This window comes from Rhagoletis pomonella, unplaced genomic scaffold (assembly GCF_013731165.1).
Source record: "Rhagoletis pomonella isolate Grant_MI unplaced genomic scaffold, Rhpom_1.0 Rhpom_scaffold_00007, whole genome shotgun sequence".
Classification (NCBI taxonomy): Eukaryota; Metazoa; Arthropoda; class Insecta; order Diptera; family Tephritidae; genus Rhagoletis; species Rhagoletis pomonella.
Window position 1 is genome coordinate 51,435,197 of NW_023458561.1, and position 21,533 is coordinate 51,456,729.

The 21,533-nt window shown below is 33.3% G+C and overlaps 1 protein-coding gene across 2 annotated transcripts in view; it reads right to left on the bottom strand.

Annotated features, from left to right (window-relative positions):
* LOC118743032 (mucin-5AC) overlaps nt 1–21,533 on the bottom strand; it is a 53,810-nt gene that overhangs the window by 9,744 nt on the left and 22,533 nt on the right. Inside the window, exon 2 of one of the 2 annotated variants that reach the window (XM_036475501.1) lies at nt 8,911–8,957. The gene's annotated coding sequence lies outside the window, so the exon portion shown is untranslated. Of the gene's footprint in view, nt 1–8,910; nt 8,964–21,533 lie in introns of those variants that run through there. The other variant, XM_036475502.1, reaches the window with a different exon arrangement.

Here is a 21,533-nt window from a genome sequence, read left to right on the forward strand (position 1 = left end):
GAATTAGTTATGCCAAATATGAATTCATGCAGTAAGTATGTCTTATATATTCAACACTACCTCTTTTGCGAAGCTAAGATTTAAACATCTCGGAGGGTTTCTCTTCAATTTTCTGAAATACATTGTTCCACGGAAACTCTTAAGAGTGAACATAAGCTGCTTACGGAACTACATAAGGAGCACCCTGCGATTTTCTATGCTCAACTGATATTGAACCGAAATGCAAAGTGCGGGGGGTTTGGGGATGAACGAGGTCAAAACAAAGGATCTTCTTTTACCAAACAATATATCTGCGTGGCGAGTCAAAAGCAACAAATTAATAACTTTTTGTGTGGTACAGCTTAAAATATATTTCTGGGTATAGCTTCCTTAATTACCTAGATTCACCACAAACCCTGCACGAAGCTGTCTTTACGGACGGGTCAAATGTGCAATGCGGGTTTGGTTTCGCCTACCAGACTATGCAAGCGTTTACTAGGCCAACACCTTTGCAATTGGGAAGCAAGTGAAGTACATCAAAGAAAATGTACCGGCGAGAACGCAGTTGAATATCTTCTCGCAATGGTAATGACCCGAGCTCAAAAGCGACAGTCGAAAACTTCCTGTGCGAGTGCACAGTCCTAGCAAGGATGAGGCTAAATACACTCGGCAAACCATTTCTGCAGAGTATTTCTGAGTGCAGCTGTCTCTCTCTCTCTCTCTCTCTCTCTCTGTACGACGTACTGAAATTCATTAAATCCGCCGCAGCTACAGATGGCTGTAGGTAGCACGAGTTGTGGAATCAAAATGGCACACTTGAAAATTGGTTGCCACCAGGGTGACAATCCGCTTAAACCAACCAACTAGCCAACCATTGCGTTTAGATTACAGCAAGTCATTAAGTAGAAATAATTATAATTTTCTCTCATGATATAGCAAGTGAATAAACCTTGCTGTAATTAGTCGTAGAAATAAAAGTGTTTCTTTAACTATAAACTTGAAACTTGAAACATTTGCATATATTTACCATAAATTCCAAATATAATTTCAATTTAATTAAAATCAAATGATTAAAACTCGTTTATGCAGCGGCAAACAATGGTTAGGCAAATAATTGCAAACGGAAAAGTGCAAAAAAATGCTTAGCGCTGATGGATTTATGTGCAGCCAAGGCTAATAACGCCGAAGCCTCGATGCTTCGATGCTTTCAATATTGTTGCTATGTATTATTGCTCGTGCTTGCGTTGTTGCTGATATTGTTAGCGTGTCAAATATGCGCTTGATGATAACTGAATGGCGATTGCAACTACTGCAAGTGGATATTGTGTAGAAACATCTAAACACAAACGCAAATGCAGCGACTGGTATATTATTTTTACTGTGTTGCGCATCTCAGGCAGATAGATAGCAGCAGTACAGTATCTATGTATGTAAACATACAGTATTGGCCAATACAATAGCACCCCCATTTCAATGTGATATGGTTTCCCACTTCTGTATATTTATTTATTTTTAGGAATTTTCAATTAAAATACAGTTCATTCTCTAAAAAGCCCACATAAACCCAAGTTTTAAACTTTGTAAAAGACTACAAAAAATTCAACAAATTTTCCCTTAAATTTCACACTTTTTTCTCAGAAGTGTTCGAATTTTTTTGTGTACGCAGTTTTATAGCCCATTCAATTTTAGTGTAACAAAGTGCAAGTGTCAAGGGGCTAAAAATCACTGTTGATTTTTTAGAATTTTTTTCGCCGAAGGTGTTGCGGGTTTCTTCCATATAAAAATAAATTGTGTTTATTCGTTATATGGAAGCAAACGCGACAAAAAAATATAAAAAATCAACGGTAATTTTTAGCCACATGAAACTTGCTGTAAAATCGAATGGGCTATAAAACTGCGTACTCAAAAAAATTCTAAAACTTCTGAGAAAAAAGTTTGAAATTTAGGTGAAAATTTGTTGAATATTTTTGTAGTCTTTTACAAAGTTTAAAACTCGAGTTTATATGGGTTTTGTTAGAGCATTAACTGTATTTTAAACAAAAATTCTTAAAAATTAATAATTAAACATAAGTTGCAAACAATGTTCTTTTTGAAATGGGGGTGCTATAGATATGGCAAATACTGTACATACATTTGTATGCTCGTATCTTAAGCAGCATGCAGTCGGTGGTCATTGAATTGTAACGAGACAACAACTGGGTGTAAGCCAGCAAAAAAAAAAGAAACAACTTTAATATATTTACGTCGCCCATGAGTGCAGCTTTGCAACTTGTTGCTGTTGTTGCTGTCGTTCTTGCATGCACGCTGTAACTCTGTAAATTGTATGCACTCCACATATGCAAGAGAGGCAACAAGCGAAATGAAATTGCACACGAGTAATTCAGTGGAAAAGTGAAAACGAAAGTGACCAGCTAGCCGGCCGGGCAGCAAGTAGCCAAGCAGGCAGTGAAGTGGGCAACCAGCGAGCAAACCCAGCGATCAAACCCAGCAGCGCGCGTAGATAACAAAGCGATCGGAATAAGTATCCAGTAAGCGGATATGCTTAGGGGAATGGCGTACAAATGCGTTAAAGTATGTAGTGTGCATTAGGGTGGTCCAAAAATGAATGTGAAAAAGCAAAGTCAGAATATGTATGCTCTCACCCCTAGGATTGTTCTATACCCTTATTTTTATTTTTGAAATCAAGAAATATTTAGATTTCGCTCAAAGCGCTCAAATTTTTCCATGTATTTTATATGGGGAAAAACCAATTTTGGTTGAAAATCAATATTTCGCGATCGGAAAACTTTATTTATCTTCAAGAGATTTCCAAAAATAATAACAAATTATTTATTTAACCATTTTTTCATAGTAACTATATTTTATAGGTCCACCAAAACTTTGAGCGCTTTGAGCGACCTCTAAATATTTTTCTATTTAAAAATTAAAAAAGGGGCAAATTTTTTCGATATAGAACAATCCTAGGGGGTGAAAGCATTCAAATTCCGACTTTACTTATTTTGCACCACCCTAGTGTGCTTAAAAGTACATTCAGCGATTGTGTAGCGTGAATTCAAGATATGGGTTAAACGAAAGCAAAAGTTGTTGATTTTCTTGAAGCTGATGTTATGATTACTAGTATGATCTTTGTTTATGTGCCGTTGTTTTTTAGTCAGCACAAGAAAATGCAGCTCTAGTTACCGAAAAAATACCTCGCTCAAAAGACAAAAGGACGGATAAGTGGAAAGTGAGATGTAAAAGTTAATTTGTGTACATACATATTTATCATTTAAGTTATGATCAATTTATATTCACATACATATTAGGGTGCTTCTACCTTGTTTTGAAGGGAATGGTAATTGGTTGGGGAATTAAAATTCATATATTTAAAAAAACTACATGTTTTCGTCCTACTATTTACTTAATATTCAAACTTATCATGAGTTTCATCATGTCTAGTTAATTCTCACCCCCAGTTAATCGTCGTTATCGACGTTATCGACACCCAGCTTATAACACGTGATCAATAAAGCCGTCGATGTGCTTAACTGAAGGATGTACCTCCAGTTAGCGTTAACGAAACGTGGTGAAAACAGCCCCCAGTGGTAGGAAATCTAGACTTCATTACAGAAGAGAATGGAAAAAATACCGATTGACAAATAGAGAGGCTATCTCTCTATACACCATCCAAAATGGGTTGCAGTGTGGGAGCGGAAGTCTACTTCGTAGAACGTCGTGATGCTCTGTCTCAATGATTGGGAAAGGATAGAAGCATATTCCAAGCGGAAGTTCCAGGAATTCTCGAAGTCTGTAAAATGTTGGGTAATAGAGTGGGTAGAAATGTAACGCAACAAAATATTCTGACAGCCAGGCGGCGCTATTGGCAATAGCATTCCCGGCTACGAAATCTCAGCTAGCCAAGGAATGCCAAAAGTAATTATCTTCAGTGTCTCACTCAACTGCCGTCTCTCTTGTCTGGGTTCGCGGACATAGGAATATAGAGGGCAATGAGAAGAATGATGAATTGGTGAAGGCAGAAGTCTGTTCTGATGAATCTGAAGCGATGGCTATGCTTGACCTCTTGCAAAAGTCCATAGATGTACAGACCTGTAAGATATCAAGAGAACTATGAGCTGCTTCAATGTTAAGATATAAACATTTGGCGGACACCTAAAATGGTATATTCTACCCTAATGCACAAAGAAGGGAGTAAGCAGTACGTACATGTAGGAACTACATAACAACTTACTGTCCAATAAATGTCATTAAATACATAGTTATTACGATTACATTTTTTCAACCAAATTGAAAAAGAAAGTTTACCACTCAGCCCTTTTCACGTACATCTAGCGTAGATATAACTCACTTTTTTATCTTATGAGCATATCAACTTTAGCTCGCATACATATGTACACACTTATGTTATACTTATGAACATGCACACCGACTTTTTCTTACATTCACATCTTAACATAATCAGATATACATGCAACCAGGCAATGAAAGCTGACGGCAATCGGTCGTTAAGTATTTAGTCGCAATTATTATTTTTTATCAGACATGCACTTATGTGTACCGTACCTATGTATGTATGCATATGTTTTTAAGCGCATTTTGAGGCACTTGCATGACGTCGATAACAATGCAACAAATGAGAAAACAAAGTTAAAGAAATCAACAAAAACCAGTGGTTGGTGGTCGGTCAATGCGCGGTCAATAGCCAAAGCAATAAAACTCAGTAACGAGACAATGAAAAGATATGAGTTGAAATTATGAGTACGAAATGTTGTACTTTCAGAATGGCTGCCGAAAATATCGAAATCTTTTCCCACCTGCCTTTTTCTAAATTTTTTACAAAATGGGTTTAGCGAAAATTGGCAATGCAAATTTTTTACTTTGGTATTTCACATTGTAAAATTTACAAATTGTTTTCCTACATATTTACCCTGATCAAGGTGTGTATTGCGACATTGAAAGAGAAATTTTTGGCAATGACTTTAATTTTCCATCTAACTTTTTTGATGGTGCTTAGGCCGTCTTTTGATATTTTTATATATATACATGAATGTAGGTGGGATACTGACAATGACATTGGCTTCCAAATAGCTCAATTTCTTGGTGTTGATTTCCCAGCTGATATAATTGGCAAAGAAAAGCGAAATTTTATTGTTTTGTTTGCCGAAGTAGTACTTTCACTGTTTAAATGGATTTTCCTGAATCTAAAGTTTATTGCAGTTACAATTTTTCGCTTTGAAAATAGACAAAAAAAAAAATATACGTTTCAGTAAAACTTCATCCTAGGCTGGGTAGCGAAAAAGGGCGGTAATAGTCCTTCTACTTTGAAAGCTTACTTCGCGAAGTTTTTGGACTCACCACGTCCTAAAGCAGTTTTAATCGAATTATTAATGAGCTGTTTTTTTAATTGATTTTTAATCCAAGGGCCGAGACGAAAAGCATAGCCAATTGCTTCACTTCTTTGCGTAGTTGCGCCAGTTGGTCAACCAAAGAGCAGACACGCCTTCCGCACCTGGCTCTTTACATGCATATATGGATTAGTCGCGATTTTTGCAGGAATGTGCCAGGAAAATACGATTTGAAGTGCTGGAAAAATGACAAAAACTTAAAAATTGGTGTTGTAGCAGCATATTTGTTGCAGCAATAAAAATCACAGGAGTATCATAACAAAGGGTTATGATATTGTTTGAATACGACTGTTCTTCTTCTCATTTGGCGCTGTAACCGCCTAAGCGATTTTGACCGAGTTCAACAAACCAGACCAGTCGCTAGAGCTTAGAGCTATTATCTAAAAGTAAGTAGTCCAGCGTGCTTTTGATTTGCAATTATGTAACCATATTCATAAAAAGATTACCAAGAGTGATCAAAAAAAAATAAAAATTAGGCATACAAGTCATCGTTGACGTATGCTTATTTGTATATGTACTTTCATACATACATATATGTAGATGTACTTACGATAAACCTACGTTGGTTTGTTGAATCATGTCAAAAGGCTTACCTTGCTCGCAAAGGTTTATGTTCAAGGCTAATAGGATTACATTACAGCTACAATTGAAGTGTGTGTCTCTTTCATACTGAGATTAAAGTGCGCCATTGAATACGAAAAAGGGAATGAAAAGCAAAAATAAACAATCAAAGCTTATATTAAATATCAACAACTGACATTTAGTTAAAAAACGATGAAAGAGTTGAAAATATATCAAGCAAAAATCTAACAGAATTCGATCAAATCGATGCTATGTTAACAAATTGGTCTTTTAGTTATTTATTTTTCCTTGATACCATTTCGTTTAAGTAGAATTTGTTTGTATGTACCTAAGCCAAGTTTATCGCTTACAAAATATTTGTTAATAACTTAATAGGATTAAAATAAAAATTATTTGGTCACATTTCAGATAAGAACATACAGATACATACATAAATATATATGCACATACATGCAGTTGTATGTACACCATGTACACCCAATACTTGCACAGACCTTTGGCATAGTCTTAAAGCAAAATAAATATAAGGCGGATGTTGTCAATCAAGAGGACGTGGACAGTTGAGCGCTTGCGAGCAATTTAACTCTTTAGTTATGTATTTTTAAATTATTTTTGTGTTAAAAATATTTTCTCCGGCTCTTAGAACTGATGGAAAACAATTTTTATTCTTATTTTCGAAGGGCTGAAAAGAATCAATAACTAGCAGACTCGGCGAACTTTGTCCCGCCCAAAATAAATTTTTTTATTCAAACATTTTGGTCCCAGATTTGCTCCAACGTTCACATTCACCATTTCCAGTGGCACATTTATCTGATAATATTACAGTTTGGTCGTTGTCAGAAGGCATATTTCCATTGCCATATTAAATAATCTAGCGAAATTGTATGTCGATGAAGAAGTTCTTGAAATTCTTCAAAGATTTAACGGTGGTCATTTGGGATTGACCCCGAACATACATACATAAAAAGATAGGTAAACGTCTGAGTATGTTTGGAAGGTGCCACGCCCTTTTAAAATAGCCACCATTTTCTCTACGAATATGTGGGATTGATTTTATATAGATCCATACCAAGTTCCAGTACTCTACCATAAACATCTCTGGAAGTGTGTATGCAGTATGAAAAATTCGCATAGAATGGGAGGTGCCACGCCTTCTTTCCAATAAATCCCATTTTTTCCATGAGTATGCAACTGATTTCATATATGGCAAACCTAGGTAGATCTAAAGTGAGCTAACTCAAAAATCAGAACGGTCAATATAATAGATTGTGGATCGCACAGATTCAACGCAATTAATAGAAACACTGGTACAACAGTAGTTTTGATTTAGTGAAAATATATAATCATGCAGAAAAAATGTATACATTAATTGGAGCTAAGTCCTATGAATTGGTTTGTGCAAAAAAATCGTCCTAATTTTTTTTTTTGAGTTGATCGCGCTTTGATCTAGGTGTGCGACATCTCCATACCAAGCTTCAGTACTCAGCAAAGTCGATAACAAAATCGATAAAAATATCGATAACAAAATCGATAAAAATATTGATCACAAAATCGATAAAAAAACCGATGAAATATCGATAAAAAATCGATAAGACTAACGATAAATCGATAACAATAAAAATACATAACAAATTCGATAAAAACAAAAATGGTAACGGTATCGATTACAATATCGATACAAATATCTATAACAAAATCGTTAAAAACATCGATTACAAAATCGAAATAAATATCGATAAAAATTTCGGTATCAAAATCGATAAAAATATCGATAACAAAACCAATAAAAATATCGATAAATTCCGAAAATCTCTTAAATCCGAAATAGTTCCCAGATTGTCTCTGTGTCTCTATCTATATCCTTTTCTCTATAATTACCTTAATTATAATATTTCTTCCTCTATCTTCATCTTTTTTTTTTCTTTTGTCGGTATCCTCATCCTCATATTTTTCTTTATATTTATCTTTGTTTTTACTTTTGTAGTTGTAATTTTCTTCATCTACATATTCCCCTTCACCTTTGCCCTTATATGAGTAAAGTGTTTAAAGTTACTTTGACCTTCATTCTTGCATTTATCTTTACGCATATCTTTGTTTTTATTTTTATTTTTCTACCTTTGCCTTTATCCTTTTCTTTAGCTATGTACGCACTCACCTTTACTTTCATTATTGTATTGGTCTTTTTCTAAGTGTTATTCTTTAACCTTTTACTGGCAAGTTTTTGTTAAATTCATACCATCTGCATACACTCAAGAAACACTTGTTTCAGCCCCAACTATTTCCGTTGCACCATTTCCGTGTGCAATTTCCGTTGAATTTGCCAATTTACTCCTAACCAACCAGCCGCCGCTAGAGAAGTTTCACTTCAAAAATTTCATACAAAAGGTCAAGCCGTTTCGAAGGAGTTCGACCACAAACACCGTGACAAGAGATTTTTATGTATTAGAGTAGATGTAATAAATTTTTATTTTTCAACAAATAATTTAATAGCTGACTTCGTTGCACAACGGAAAACGGAATATGGTACTTTTGATGACCTAATGCATAATTTAAGTTAATAAATTTAAGTGTTTTTTGTAGTAAAGTTCTATAAAAATTATTTGCGATGATAAATCGAAGACTTTCAGACAAAAATTGTTTCTGTTAGAAATTTTAGGGATACTCTATTTATATATTTTACTCCTTCCATAGAATATTCCTAATTTTAGCTCAAACCAGAATTGGAACCAAATAGCTGGATGGGCAAAGCCAGCCTTTGAGATAAACCTTACCCAACCGCACCGTATTTTGTGTAACGTTACCAGTGCCCGAATTGTGTGAGAAAAAATGTTCACTGTGTATTGGACAGCTGAACTACAACCGAACTACGAGTTCTTTTGTGTTTCTTTTAATTTTTTATTAAACGTTCATTCTCGGTTTTTCTATTTATTCCGAAGTGGCGACTTACCATAAAATCGAGTACGTGCCAGGCCTTCGAAATCAATTTTAGGAAATCTGCAATAAACGAAAAAGGAAGCATATGAAAAAATTTGTGCAAATGACAAGTGGTTTTAACAAATAAATGCGTCAACCGTAATAGAATAATTAAATTAAATTTTAAATTTGTAACAAAATTTAATTAAGTTTGAATTTTAGTAATTGTAAAGTGGTATACATATGCACAAACAATTACATACATATGCATATGTATACAATACAATCAAGTTTTTACCAAGAAAAAAAGAAACAAAAATAAAAATTTGGTGTTATTTTAGTGGAGCAACGCTCGTGCAAAATTGCAATTAATTTTAAAGTTAATTGTGCGTGCGGCAGACAACCTACTAAGTGGCAAAACAACACATGCCAATTTATGGCTTTGAAGAAAGAAATACATACATATAACAGTGAAGCGAAAATAGGTATGCAAGTATTTGTAGTAGAAAATTTTGAGGCAGAGTAGAGTGAAAGAGACATAATTTATAACTTAAAGGCATCTGAGGAGGGAAGTGCCAGTGCAAAAGTGAATGCAACACTTTCGGCTTTCGTGGTTAACGCTACGAATATACTAATTATCAGAAAGATATGTGTGTAGCAATCGGTGTGCGAAAGTGCAGAATCGCTGGCTAGACGCAGAAACCCCCCTTTTTTACGCATACGTATGTACATACCTAAGTAGTTTTTAAAAAATATGTATCTTTGTATTAGTGAGTCAAAAGACAGTAACGCACAATGTATACACATTAGTTACAATGCCTCTAGCTAACTTGCAACATTCTTGCCTACTGACCGCCAACGCACATCACTCCCATCTGTGCGCCATCAACCACCACCTACAAATGCCAGCGCACAGTGGTCCAAAACAAGAATTTACTCTTCAAAATTGTGCCGAGTATTCATTTGTGAATCGATTGGATATTTTTTTTGTTTTTTTGTATGAAAGCTAATAATATTTAAAAGAGGCCTGCTGAGCCCGATTTTAGATTTTTTATTTTTATATATTTTGAAGAAAATACAGAAACTAGTAGAAAACAATTGTAGAGTTCTTCAAAATTAAGAAAAATTCTCATGTAAGATTCGAAATGTAAAAAAATTTTCCCCGAAATTATTATTTTTTGTTTTGATTTTTATACAATTTACAGTTTTTTAGCTCATTAAATCTTAGTATGAGTATTTCCCTGAAAGAAAAAAAGTTAGAAGGAAAAGTTTAGTTTGTTAAAAAAATTACCAAAATTGCCATTTTTGCAAAATTTTAAGAAAAACTTTAGGTATGCAGTCTTATAGCCCCTTAAATTTTAGCGCATGAAGTGCAAATTTTAAGTGGCTTAGAATTCGCGTTGATTTTTAATATTTTTTTTTTCTGCCAGTGCTAAGCATTTTCTTCTGTGTAGGCATAAACTGGGGTGAAAATATGTATTAAAAATCAACACGAATTTCTAGCCGCTTGAGACTTGCATTTTAAAATATTATAAAACTGCATAATTAAACTTTTTGTATAGTTTTGCAAAAAAAAACTATTTTCCAAACTAAACTTTTACTTTTTAATTTTTTTCCTTTCAGGGAAATCCTAACTATAATTGTTTTTAACGAGTTTTTTAATACGTGATATTTATTAAAAGGAACGGGAAATTTGAATTTTTTTCCAAATTGTCACTTTCTCTTAAAATTCAAAAATTGGACTCAACAGTTGGCTTTTAAATATTATTAGCTTACATTTAAAATTAAAATTAAAAAAATTTATTGAACTCGATTGAAAAATTAAGGCTCTGGCCTATTTGGCACAGCAAAGTCCAATTTCGGACCACTGTGCCGCGATATATGTATGTAAGATATGCTTCATGTAGCATGCAGAGTGAACTTTGCTACATACCTACCATGAATCTGTGATTTGTTGCTTGTTTTGTGCTTGGCTATAGTATTGCAAAACAAATATCAGTTAGTAGATGCTTAATAAATGGTGTTTGTTGTTGTTATTGTTGTGGCTCTGCGAATTGCAGTTTGCAGAAATTCTTAATTTATTGCACTTGTACGCGATTTATTAGAGCAGAAAGAAGCGGCTAGCTGCGTGAGGCATGCACAACACCACAGTGGCTAATATCAGTATGTATGTATCTATGCATGGTGGTTTTGTGGTTGCATTGCAGCGTATTTTCAAGTAGGTGGACATGGTTTTTGATCGCTAAAATATTTCATTACATCTGCGGCACTATAGAAAAGCCTACGAAGCAATAAAAGTTTAGCGTTTGCAGTAGCAATGAATTGGTGGTATGAATTGCAATTTTATTTGAGTAAATTTTTTTTTTTGAAAAGAAGCTAGCAAAATCAATGTCAACTTGTTGTTATCAACAACATTACGCGAAGGTTAGAAACATCTTTTAACTAACTAGCCAAGGAAACTTCGAAGGCAATGGTAAGTAAATAATCTGATTTATCAATGCTTTCTTTCTTTGGTTAAGTTAGTAGCTGCAAGCTGTTTTTTTAATACTTAAATTTTTTTATTCTAAATTAGATATTGAAAAAACTTCTCCTCATTTAACAAATGCATAGAACCATTTACCAACAAAAAATTGTATAACAAGTATTTGTCAGTACATATTTACAGTGACCCACAATAAAAACACACCGTGACATTCTTACAATATTCGCTATGTTTTTTCATTCCAAATTTTTTTTTTTCATTACTAGTTTATAAAAGTATAAATCTAAGTTGCAAAATTTAATGCAAAAATTAGAAAAATTTGACAAAGTTTAATCAAAACTGCCAACTTTTTCATTAGAGTTTCTAAAAAAAATTTTAATAGGCAGATGTGTAGCCTATTAAATTTTAAAATAATAGATTATAAGTTCGAAGTCGCTGAAAAAGTCCGTTGAATTTTGAAAACATTTTTGCTGATGGGTCTATATATTTCTTCCCTACAAAGTACGTTAGGAAATGCACAACACCGTCAGCAAAAAAAAAAATATCATAAATTAACGGAATTGTTTAGCGACTTCGAACTTGGCTATAAATCGGCATACCAAAATTTTTTCTACAAGTTCTAATTCAGTCTGCCGCTAAAATAGGTTAAGAGAAAATGGAGATGCCATACTTGATGTCGGCTAAAAACACAAACAAATACTCGTTATATCGATACTGACTTCGATATATTTGCAGCTATTACCATAGATATATTTTTAGTGATAAATATTTACTATAATAGGGTCGTAAAAAAGGATTGTGGAAGAATAAATGGTAATAACTATTATTACTCATGTGTGTTTTTGTATACTGCACTTCAACTCTTAAATTGAACGACATTACTTAAACTTACTGATCTACATAATCATCGAAGCAAATTAATATTTTAGTTGAGCTTATTAATAGTTTTAGTCTAGTTTTTGCATTTAATGTAACTGACATAAATCATTATGTCTGGAAACATAAGCCCCCAGTGAAGAAAAACATTAAACCAACACTTTTTGTGCAATATTTTACCGCCTAAATAAATTGCAAGTCGTACTCCTTTCAAATCTTGCCTAAGGCTTTGTGCCAATATAAGCTCAGCAGATTACAAACTTGTGATTAGCAAAGCGATCGAGTACCTAACACATTTAAATAAATAGCAATACATAGTGTGTGCATACGTATGTCTGCTTGCCGTCGTGACTTTGCTACATGAAAAATGCGCAACTTATTTCGAAAGTGCAAGCAAATACCTGAAATTATTTTGTGTTTGTAATTGATCTCAACATTTGGTGTAAATGTTGACCGAAAACACGTAAATCTACCGTAAATAAACTGGCCGAAATTCCTCTAAGGCTAGACGATTGCAGAAATAACAGCAAGTGCGTTTAATTGCGTAAATATTTATATTCGCACGCAGGTGTAAAATGTACAGCTTTCGATTTGGGCAATGTGTGCTACATTTATAAAATGTGATGCATAGTTATGTGCTCGCAAAAAAAAAGTGAATGTACCAAAACAAGATGGCAATCCATACAAATCCAGCATTGAATTTTAGGGTTTTGAATGAAAAATTATATGAAGCTCTCATTTAATAGGTTTCGAATGTGAAATACTAAGTGATGAATGACAACGAATAAAAGCAAACAATTAAATATTTCAAAGCACCATATACTAGTATATATAAAAGTCTTTATCTGTGACGACTGAGAGCTGAACAATTTTTCGACCTCCCGTGGCGTTGTTGTCTATGTTGCTTATAGAATTGTATCTTAGAATATTTGCACATTTTTTGGTAATATCATTTTACTGCTGCGATTTCTGCTTATTTTCTCTAGTCATTTACGTACTTTTGCTGTTAAAAAGTTCATACAGTTCGTCATTCCATCTTCTCCGTTACCCGTCGTCCATGCAAACAGAGTTTTAGATCTTGCGTAGAATAGTTCTTTCGAAAGCACCCAAAGCCTTCTTATCGTTGTTCGACATCGGCCACGTTTCTATGGTCGAACAAGTATTAGGAAGAAATTGTATAGCGAGATTTTTCTTCGTCGAGAGGGGTCTCTGCTTTTCAATTGCCTACCGAGGCTAAAGTAGCACCTTTTCATAAAGCGTAATAAATCTTTTGACCATCACCTAATAAATTGAATTGCAATTAATTGAAGAAAAACCATTGGCAATCGAATCAGCAATGCCAGAGTATTAGACAATATGTATGATAAAATCTAGAGGCAGTCGTAGACAAAATGAAGCCACAAAATTATGTGGTTTAGACAAATGTATGAAAACGTTCGTGCGCGCACATAATGCAATTACAAAATTTATTATACGTCCATATATTGATATCCAAAGGCAATGCTAAACATCAAAGTATGTATTATTAAATGAATCACACTTTGTGGATGGATAATTTTTGTTACGCATATGACTTTGGGGTTTTCGTAAGCCAGCTCGAAGGTTGCTTTGCGTTAATTTCGTTTTAAATTACTTACTAATGACACTGAATTGTAGGCTTTAAGAAATATTTATTACACAAATGTTCATGCCAATATATCTACTACGTTTATGTGTGTAAGTATATTAATTCACATACATCTATTTTGTGCCTCTAATTACCACCTGGAGCTTATGAAATTCTAGCGCATAGTTGCACGCTTATGAATGCAGTGGACAATTGCCAATACTGCTTACCATTTGGCCATTTGGTTTTGATAGATAATTTGGAATTGGTACGTTTCTTGAAGTTTTGTGAGTGTTGGGCATAAAGAGAAATAGGCAGAAAGACTAAAATAAACTTTTGATACACTTGACAAAAAAGTTAACAAGGCAAGTTTGGCTAAGTTAGTTACTTTGCTCCCGCTGTTCCAACAGTCGCAATGATCGAATGAGCGGGTAGCGGATTTTTTTGTTACAATTTTTAATTTTTTTTATACAATATTTTTCTTCATTGTATTAACTTTTGTTGTTCTCGAGGCCGGGTTGAAATAAAACACCAAATATAATTTTGTTGAGTTTTATTTTGCCAATATTTCGACTTCAGTCTGAAGGCATCGTCAGGATGATTCGCTCAACAAAGGTTATATAATTGTCTATTGACGGCCAAGCAGAAATATGCAGTTTTTTCTCACTTTTTAATTTAATTTTCTTTTGATTTATAGATGTAATAGTTTTAAAAAGAAAAAAAAAAATAATTTGAATTTCTTTTAATTTTTAAAGATTTATTTTGTGTATTTTTCCTTGTTTTTAACTTAAATTTTTATTTTTTATTTTAATTTCTTTTAAGTTTTTATTGTTTTAAAAAGAAAAACACTTTTTCATATCATTTAATTTTTTAAAAAAATTTTTTCATTTTAGTTTTCATATTTTATTATTTACTTTTTCTTGTTTTGATTTAATATTTTTTATATTGAAATTTTCTTTTAATTTTTAGATTTTATTGCTTTAAGAAGAAAAATATATTTTTTCCACTTAATTTAATTTCCATAAACTTATTCTATTTATTTTTGCTATTTTGAATTTAATCTTTGTTCTTTTTTTAATATAATTTTTGGCAAACTTAGTTTTTCTTAATTTTCATTCAAGTTTTACAGCCCGATTCTGTGCACTTGATAAATTAAAAATTTTTATGATTTGTAAATTTTTTATTATTTCAAGGATTGGAATTGAAATCAAAGGATTTTTTCTTGATAAATTATCAAGCCTTTTCAAATTGAATTTTCATATGAAAATTATAAGTTTGTATATTAAAAAATTTGTTTCTATCATTTCAATAGTTTCTTTTAAGTTTTTATTGTTTAAAAAAGAAAAACATTTTTTTCATATCATTTAATTTGTAGAAACTTATTTTAAATTTTTTTTAATTAAATTTATTTTATAACAAGATTTTGTTGTTTAAAAAAGAGAAGAGAAAGAGAAACAGAATATCGCTTAGACCTGCTAGATAGCAAATCTTTCAATCAGTCTTTCTAAAGACAGAAGCGAGTTCTGAAGGCAGGCTCCGTAAATTATGGCCGCGTGTATTAAGTCCGCAATCAAAAAAAGAAATTAGGCAGTGCAGTATAATCCATTTTTAAAATTGAAATTAGGCTGCGATCAAAAAATTTAATTAGGCCGCCGGTGAAATAAGAAGGCGGCCTTAATTCACACGGTTTTAATTCCATCCTCCTTCAGGGTATTTGCCAGAATTGTCTTACGAGAGACTGCTGTCTTTCGAAAGACTGTGGTGAGCTGCAAGAAAAGCCAAGGAAGTCATTGGCGCAAAAAATAAGCAACTTTAATATTTAGCAGAATTGTTTGTTTAAAACGGGGTTCGGGAGTCAATATCGCCTCAAGGGGTGTAAATTTAAAAGTAATAAAATAATTTGAGTTTAAACTCATTTTGATTTAAACTTCCATTCATCCTTTCCTTTTTATGTCATGTAAATGCAGCAAATGCTTTTCTCTTCTCATAGCTATGACTTGATTACCGATAGGAAATCATGTCGCAAAAAAGGGCAATAAAACATCCTTTCTCTTCTGCATACTACTGGCAGCTGTGTCTAATTTTTCCAACAATTTTCCTGAGGTACGGAAATTTATCTAAGATTGGCAGCCAATTTTCTTTTACTGAATCGACAGTTGAATGACCAAGGCATAGACTGTAGCCGGAAAATGGGCTGCCCACATGCTCACGAACGCAGAAGCACAGGCAATTAGTCAAATATTGCCAGGAAAGCTTTGCAGCTTATAGGTATTCATTTTAAAAAGAAATGTTTTTAGAGATTGGTGTTTGGGTGGCCACGCAGCATTTGCTCACAAAGTTCCGGCAACCAAAACCAACAAGCAAAATGAGTTTTATTTATATCACTAACAGCAATTGTTTCGGCAAATACTTGGAATGGAGGTTAAAAGCAGGTGGAGTAGTTTTGCTTAAGTCTGTCAAGTTTGCGGATATGTAACATAAGTTTAACAATTTTTTTTGAGCTAGCCCATGAAATGGTGGCATTGAACTTATGCTGATTTACGGTAGAGAAATATGTAATAATGCAAAAAACTTAAATTTTCTTATTGATACAAGTTTGAGTAGAAAGATAAACAGTAAAGGTTATTAAAGAAATTTGAGAGATTTTTTGATAAAAATATTGGTTGTGCTAATAGTACATAATAACGTTTGGATTTTTGTGTAGTCAAATTAAAAAAAAAACCTTACCAGTTTTCCAATAACTAATTATCAATTATTTTCGAAAGTTAAAGTTGAATTGCGAAACACAGGGGTTTTGGTACTGATAAAAAAATGTTTGTTTCCTTTTGAGGACAACTTTCATTTATGGGATTCAATCCCCTAGGTGCAATATTTTTTTTTTTTTATTCTGTTATGGGTTTTCTTGTGGCTTCACAATTGGAAGGAAAATGCTTCAGACTTGGGTCATGTTTTTAAAATAATATGGTTTATAGAGAAATGGTCAGACACAAAACTGTAAGGTAAAAAAATGGTGTAAAAACACTAAAAAATTGGTTGATCTTCGGCAATAACTGGTACTCATAGTTTGTATTAATTTTTTTATGCCCGTCTCGAGTTTTTGCCTCATAGACCATCTAGGAAAAACTTTATTTACATTTAATGCTTTCTTTGCATAAATACAATACATTGTGAAACTTATTTTGTAAGATTTATTAAGAGACGCGAATCTTGATTATATAACAAAAAAAATCGTAAGATTTGATATTTGATCTGTCATGTAATATGCAAATAAAAAAGTATTAAATCGACTGTAATGCCGAACGATAGCGCAAGTTAAAAAAAATTAAAATTTTGCACCAAAATAAATTTTTATTTGAATATTTGTTCACCATCAGCATAGTACGAGTGTGGTAGTCTGCTAGATATTTAGTCAAATAAATGTTTATATAAAAATTTTTATGTATAAATATAAAATAATTTAACATGCTTGTGTGTACATAAAAGATCAAATAATATGCAACAAATCAAATGTTTAACATTTATTAACAAATCGTATGATACACAACACAAAAGCGCCGCGGTGTGCAAACGAAAGACTGAAGACACGAACTTTCTTTTAATTTACTTTTGCGCGCACCTGTGCTTTTCGCGTCATTACTTGCGCAATTTGCGCAACAACGAGCAGAATTTCGATGTACAATAAGCAAATACATATACCGAAATTGTACTACGCTAATGACGAACGATGACAGTGAAGTGCCAAGCGCCCCGGGCAGCCAAGCGTCAAGTGCGACACGGGGCGTTGAAAGCGAAAGTGAAATTTTTTGTTTTTTGGTTAGCAATTGTGTAGTTTTTATTGCTCTAAGTTAAAATGCATTGGTGTAAATTAGCAGAGAATTAGCGACGCATGCGCATAAGTTGAAAGGGCCACAAGCAACAACACATATTTTATGTCAAGTCAAAATGTTGACGCCACCTGTTACTCCGTTTACGATGCTACTACGCTTAGATTACTTCAGTGTGCGTTATGATTACTGCATATTTTTACGTTGAACTATTTGCGTAAGTTGTTTATCTAAATAGTTTCCGTTTTCGCGTGCTTTTTTTCTGTTAATTGAGTTACCGCGCAGTCTACATATATTATACAAATTTTTATTTTTTTTTTTGATTTATGATAGGTTAAACTTCTGTTATTTACTTTTCCGCTATTATTTATTCTTCATATCGCACGAGATTTGCAATTTTCCTATGGCTGTTACGTAAAATTATATCATTTTCGAATTATGCAACATTTTTGTGTTAATTGTTTTGACGCCAATAACTTTTTTTTGTCTTAGTTTTTTTTCATTCCGTTATAAATCATTAGTGCTGCATACCGCTGACGGTTAACGGCTTAAGTCACTTGCTTTCAACTAATTTTTTAATTATCGTTTTTTTTTTTTTTGTTTTTGCTTAGTCTGTGGTGTGTGAAAAAGTTTCAGCAACTATTCGTAAATATGTTAAAGCTTCCGGCATTACAACTTTACAAATTTGGTTACATTTAGCTTTTAACTAAATGAAGGCAATTAGCCAATTGGCTCGAAAGGAGCCGCTAATTTTTTAATTTTAAGTTTTTCTGCGGTGCAAAAATACTTGCTTTTAAAAACCTCGTAGCTTAAAGGTTTTTAATATTTATCGAAAATATTATTGCTATAAACATAAAAGAAACATTCGTACCTAGCTTAGGTTACGTTGTTGTTGTAGCTGCTTACTTAATACTGCCTAGCATCAGATAATCTTTTCTGGACTCTGCCTTCTACCTGGCGACTAATCTGAAGTCTGCTGCGGGAAAGAGGCTCGCATAGGATATTTAAAGCTGTCTGCTCTTTCGTTCTGCATCTCCTACATATGTTATTACTGGTCAGCGCCAGTTTAAAGTTGATGTTAATATTTTTAAATCGCAAAAATTGGACAAAATTTTGACTTGAAATCTAAAAAATTTTACTTAATATTGAAACCTATTCATTTAAATTCTGCATCCCCTATAGAACTTATTACTGCAGCCGGATTCCAACATTTGCTATCGCAAATTTTGATCGCCAAAAATCTGTAAATGAAAAGCAGGCTCGCCTATGAACATGCAACTTCTAGTTGCATGCCCCTCATACTGTCAGCTTTGGCTGCTTACATATTGCTTATGTTACTTTTTCATGTTGTATACTTTTAGGCCCCACTGAGAATTTTGGCGACGAAAATTCACCGTAGCGATTGTCAGAATTCCACTGCTTGTCAGCGCCAGTTTAAAGTCGTGCGATGTTAGCACACCCATCAGTAGCCTAGCATCTTCCATCTTGAGGGAAGGGAAAAACTTTGCGTGTTTTAAGTCATACGCTCTGCACATCATCCGGGACAACTTGCTAACTTAAGTTTAAGTCCACATCTTCTGCGCCTTTCGGATCATGGACGGATCCAGCTCGTGTTAACTGCTTGGAGAGAAATAGCCACTTCTTATATCAGCATAGTTTCCGACTGATCGGCTTCGTTGATATCATGTTTTAATGACCATCGTAGTATGTATGTATGTACGTACTAAGAGCTCCAAACCCTGACTTTTTGACAGAAAAAGTTTTCTTAAACAGTCTTTTTTTAATATTTTGCGCAAGCTTTGTAATAAGCTGATTACAAACGCAAAAAATGGATGAGAATTTTCACTAAGTAGGTTTTCCTATCAGAAGAATGAAAAATTCAAATACTATGTGCACTAGGGCGGGTAAATTTTTTTGGCCATGCGCGTATAGAATACGAAGATTCTACATGTAATTCTAAGCAAATTTCCAGAAGAAACCATGTGTCTAAAATCAATTTGGGGTTTGCCAAATTGCGAAAAAAGATTTCGAAGAAAATGTAAATAATTTCACTGCTGCGCCCTCTGTTGGAAGTTTTAAGAAAATGATAAGAAATGGTTTCCCCATACCAAACACCAATTTTAGCATGTTTGTATATAAAAGATTTATGCACTTCTGTACGACACTACAACAAAGTACAAAGAAACCTATTTTTGCAATTTAAAAAACTCCAAATTGATTTTTGACACATGGTTTCTTCCGGAAATTTGCTTAAAATTATACGTAGAATCATATAGTCTAGAAAGTCTCTCATACAAATTGGCATGCCATAATATATATACACGTGTAACCACAACAACCAGATTCATCGAACCAGATCGTGCAACCACAGAACAACAAGTAAATCGTTAACCTCTTGAAAAAATTTAGTGTGCTGATTTGTAGCCTACAACATTTTAGTATAACAAAGTGCAAGTGAAGGTGTGGGTTTTGGGGTTCAACCACTGACATGTACTTAACAAGGATTCGAATTTTTAATTTGCCAACTTCGAATTCGTTCCACCAAAATGTGCTACATAATAAAGATACAAGTTCAGTCAATTCGAAATATTAAAAAAAATGAGGCAATCGTGAAAAATTACCATCTCTATCGAAAACTAGAAACCAGAAATCGAGCAAAATGAACGTAGAAATGCAAAAATTCCATGGAATTAAATAATTTATTTATATTAAAATTCTTTTAGAAAATTTTGTATTACTCTTGAAAGTTAAGCGCATCTTGTGTTCCTAGAAATTTTTATTAAACAAGTAGTTTTTAAGCAAAAAACACAACCGACTTCAATTCTCATATACAAATTTAGGAGTACCGTTAATTTTTTCATGATCCAATGATCGGATCTAAACCAAATTACGGGACGACCCTTAAGGTACCATCGTTCCGATAAAAAAAAGAACTATTGAAATCGGTTCGCGCCGTCCATAGTTATGCGGCGGCATACATAAAAGAAGGACAAATACTCCGAAGAATTGATAACCTCCCCTTTTTTGAAGTCGGTTGAAAATTTTTGAGTTCTTTGGAAATTTTATGTAAATAAAATACAATTTATGAAACTTGAAAAAGTTTATTTATTTATTACATACTGTACATATAACTTGTATAAATGTATTTTAAAGAGCGTAATTCCTTCCGGACTCGAACCTGCGATCTCAGAACCAGAAGCGGTAGTCTTCACGTGACGCCACAGCCAGGAAAGCAATTAACTTCGTCTTAACAGCACTGACAAAATTATTACTTATATTGAGTAAATTTACTTCCTCAAATTAATGACGCACTATTTTTTAGCATGATCCTGAATTAAGGAAGAACTTCTCAAATTGAGTAAATTTTTCGTAACATTAAGGAAAAACAGTAACTCTCAAATAAGGAAACTGGTTTCTTCTTTTAAGGAAATGCTTTTTTCTGAGTGTACAGGGCGCTTCAATAACATCGCATATTTTCTTTTATAAATATACTACACTTAAATTTGTGGAAATAATTTTTTTATTATTACATCAGGTTTTTTAAGTCGATGGCATTAATGTAGATATGAAACCTGCACACGACGATTCCTCTGGCAACACAGGATGCCCATATAAATATTTTCCATGAATTTTTGGAATAGTTCGGGCTGTATGTATATCATTTATAACACTAATGAATTCATTCTTTGGCTCTGCAATCTTCTCAAGCTTATTGCCATAGTCCAGACTTTTTACGATGACTCTCCCCGCCCAAAAACTACTCCAAACAGTGACTCGTTGTGGGTGCCTAGGATTTTCTTCAATGAATCGAATCACTCTACATATATGTATGTATGTACGTATAAGATAAGTAAATGAGACGCTAGTAA